This window comes from Chenopodium album, chromosome 12 (assembly GCF_948465745.1).
Source record: "Chenopodium album chromosome 12, dcCheAlbu1.1, whole genome shotgun sequence".
Lineage (NCBI taxonomy): Eukaryota > Viridiplantae > Streptophyta > Magnoliopsida > Caryophyllales > Amaranthaceae > Chenopodium > Chenopodium album.
The window spans coordinates 10507487-10511648 of NC_137845.1; the positions used below are offsets into that span (position 1 = coordinate 10507487).

Below are 4162 nucleotides of genomic sequence, written 5' to 3' on the forward strand. Positions count from 1 at the left end.
TCATTTATAGATGTCGTATGACTTTTTATTAATAAATTGATTTAGTATTAAAAAAAAAAGTTAGATTAGACCAGATCAAATCATATTAGTTAAAAAAAAAAAATCACATTAGATGATATGAATTGAACATAGTTGTAGCATGGAGCAATTTTAAATAAAGGATCATTTAGAAAGAAAATGGAGCAAATAAAAAAGGATAAATACACAAACGAATTCTATTTGAAACCAAAACAAGAGTTTACCAGGTTAAATTTGGTTTAGTGGAAAGAAGAGCACCTTCTAACTATAAGGTTTGAGGTTTAATCGCCACAAATGATAATTTGGGGGGTGAGATTCCTTTAATTTCCCCCACTCTCCCTAATTGTCTAGCTTGCTAACCCGAGAAGAAAAGCCCTACCAAGTCGAAACCTCTCACAAGACAAGCCTTTTGAGAGGGGAGGTAAGTGAATTTGCACTCCAAATTATCTCTAGTGGGGTTTGATGCCATAACATTTTTTTTTTTTTTGGGTGAAGTGATGCCACCACTGATTGTGAGATGACAAAGTCGGATACGGATAAAATCGGATTTTGGAACACGCCCAATATTCACTTTACGGGTCGGGTCGTTTTCTAATTGATATTGAACCTTTGAACCCATCGATTTTACCTGCTTAACAAGCCGCCTTCCTCCTCCTCATACGGTGGTGGGCGGCGATTCTAAATCAGGAGTTGCCGAATTCGAATGAATGGGAAGTGAGAGAATTCTTGATTCGAATTTCCAGCTATGAATTTGACGGATCATCAATCGGAATGTACAAACCCTAATATTAGAAATGATGATGATGACGATTCAGGTAAATAATTTATTATGCATTATTCATGTTTCTCATAAGAATTATTCTTTCCTGTTTTGTGAATTTTTCGTGTAATTTGATTAATCTCCATTGATTAAATTAATAGTTTATTGATAATTACAATTTGTAGAGTAATTTAGACGAATATTCTGGAAATTTGACCTCAAAAATGAGTAAATTTGATAAATTTCTGGCAATGTGTAGAGTAATTTAGATGAATGTTCATAAAACTGAGTACTGTAAATTAGATGAATTCTGGTGATTCTTGGAGTAATTTTAATGAATTTTCTTGTAATTTGACCACAAAACTCAGTTAAGATTAAATTGTTGGTAATTTGTGGAGTAATTTAGATGAAATTTGTTGTAATTTGATCACAAATCTAATTGAAACTATTATAGATGAAGTGAAACTAAGATGTTGGGATCAAAGAGAAGCAGAACCAGGGGAACCTCGTTGTGTGATTTGTGGTAGGTATGGGGAGTACATTTGTGATGAGACAGATGATGATGTTTGCAGCTTGGAATGTAAGAAGAATCTTCTGGAAAGGATTGCCAAGGAAAAGTTGCCCTCCACTCTTCCTGTGCCGAATCCGATACGATTGCCTGTAACTGATGAGTGCATCTATGTTAAAGGTTCTGGTTCCGAAAATGGGTCGAGCTCTTGTGGTATGTCTGATAAACAGACTGCAGTGCTGAGAAAAAGACTTGATGTTTCTGTTAAGTGTGGATCTGTCCCTCCACCTGTTTTGTCATTTTCGTCGTGTGATGTTCCGGTGAAGTTACTTCAGAACATTGAATCTGTTGGGTATGAAGTCCCGACACCGGTACAAATGCAAGCGATACCTGCTGCATTGGATGGCAGTAGCCTTCTTGTTTCTGCCGAGACAGGTTCTGGGAAAACTGCTTCGTATTTGATTCCAATTATTGCTTGTTGTGTGAATTCTTCTTGTGATCGGTTGATTGAGAAGAAGCCGTTAGCAATGGTTCTTACTCCGACTAGGGAGCTGTGTGTGCAAGTTGAGGAAGAAGCAAAGCTGCTTGGAAAGGGTTTGCCTTTTAAGACTGCACTTGTGATTGGTAGTGATGCTATGGCCGGTCAGGTTTACCGTATTCAACAAGGTGTTGAACTAATTGTAGGAACGCCGGGAAGGCTGGTTGATCTGCTAACGAAGCATGATATGGAGCTGGATAGTATATCTATATTTGTGGTTGATGAGGTAGACTGTATGCTTCAGAGAGGCTTCCATGATCAGGTGATGGAGATCTTTAGGGCTCTGTCATCCCCTCAGGTTCTGATGTTTTCTGCTACAATATCTGCTGAAGTTGAGAAGACGGCACACTCAATGGCGAAGGCCTTGGCGATTGTCTTTGTTGGAAAGCCAAATAAGCCAAACGTTGCTGTAAAGCAGATAGCTATATGGGTGGAATCAAAACACAAAAAGCAAAAGCTTTTTGACATATTGATGAGCAAGCTGCATTTCAGGCCCCCAGTGGTTGTATTTGTGGCTTCAAGGCTGCAGATCTCTTAGCTGAGGCAATCAGCGTTACAACTAAGATCAAAGCTCTCTCTATCCATGGAGAGAAATCCATGAATGAAAGGAAAAAGATAATAAGAAATTCTTTAATGGGTGAGGTATCTGTGCTAGTAGCAACTGGGTTATTGGGACGTGGGGTGGATCTCGTGAGCGTGAGGCAGGTCATAGTGTTTGATTTGCCAAATTCAATCAAGGAGTATGTCCACTTGATTGGCAGGGCCTCTCGACATGGACGGGAGGGAAATGCAATTGCGTTCATAAATGAGGAAAACAAAATATTATTCCCAGAAATTGTTGATGTGTTGAAATCAGCTGGAACTGTTATCCCAAAGGAGCTTGCCAATTCAAAATACACGGCGTGTCCTGTTTCCATCACCATTCACCAAGAACCAGAAGAAAAGGAAACATGGTGGTTGTGATTTGTATATTTGGTCTTACACTGTCTGTTCCAAAGGCCTTATTTGGCAACTTACAATGAATCTTGGTGGCTGAGATACAATACTTGTCCATCGCCTGGCCAGAAGTACATCAATGTGGTACTCTGAAAATTTGGAGTCCAAGAAATGCAAATTTGTAAGGTAAATACTGCAAGAATGACCTCTACGTTTGGCTCCTATACTGGATGTCTATTTGACATACTTTGTATTTGTAGAAGTCAGTTTTCCTTTGGGGTGTATGCCATTAGGCTACTCTTTGTGAAATCTGAAATGTGAAGCTGATTGTGGCTCACCAGGGAGACAAAGTTGATGATTGCTGGTCAAGCATCTGCCTTTCACTCTTTCCTGGAGTGGGTCAAGATGGAGATGCAGCGCATAACTGCCACTGCTTTGCAAGACTTAAATTCTTATACGGAGTAATTTTTCCCAGGGCTGTATGACTTGTGAACCTCAAAATCAATGGATTTTTTATGTGAGTGCAATGTATCAGTAAGTTGGTCTGTAAACAATTTTGGGTGTGAATTGCAAGGCAGATGGGTCTCTAAACAGTCATGGATGATACTTGAAGAAGATGTTAATGCTTCAAACGTAGTAAATTATTTAGGTGTCCAAGGAATTGCTGATTTGAAGTTCGATGAGGAATCCATAAATGGAAGCAAACTTCATCATCATCAACCTTGTGGTTTCCGGTATCTATCAGTAGATTTGAATGTTGGCAAAAAATTTGTAGTTGATTTCTTTCTGCTTAGCTAGTTTTGAGAGCTTGGTCGTGGCCTCGCTCATGGCAATTTAGGTAATGTTAAGATTATTTAAATCATTGACATGGTGACCTTATACCATACCCGCCTGCTAGTTATGTTTGTAAAGAGAACATACTTTTGCTGGTGCTTGCAACAGCTACCACATATTACTTGTCTATTATATTTGTAATATTCAGAACATGACTACTGAATCTGAGCTACACGGAGGTATAATATGTTTTCATAGTTTGCATCTTCAGCAAGAGTTTATTGCTTAAACTTGCTAGTGTTCTTGTTTATTGCCAGTTTGGATGGAATTGGAGTAGCGGAAATACATGATACGAGTAATTTGTTTTTGAGATGAAATTGAGCTTTGTAACCAAAGTACTTTATACTTTTAGCTAATACTAATATACTCCGTTATTACAACCCAGAATATAGATTGTCACAATTTTCAAATCATAAGAGATCTAATCTCTCATCCCAACATCAGCCATTTGATATTGGTCGGGGCGCCCCAGAGTCTCCGTGGGATTCCCAGAGCCTGCCAAACAGCCATAGATGCAGCAACAACGTCACGCCCACAAAGAGGATGATAACCCTCTTCTGCAGTACAC

At 38.9% G+C, this 4162-nt stretch overlaps 1 pseudogene across 1 annotated transcript; it reads left to right on the plus strand.

The window, feature by feature from the left end:
* The first annotated feature begins 440 nt into the window (after positions 1-440).
* On the plus strand, positions 441-3804 carry LOC145571938 (DEAD-box ATP-dependent RNA helicase 41-like; annotated as a pseudogene). Its single transcript, XR_014096655.1, has 2 exons — positions 441-833; positions 1233-3804. The product of XR_014096655.1 is annotated as a DEAD-box ATP-dependent RNA helicase 41-like (transcript).
* The last annotated feature ends 358 nt before the right edge of the window (positions 3805-4162 follow it).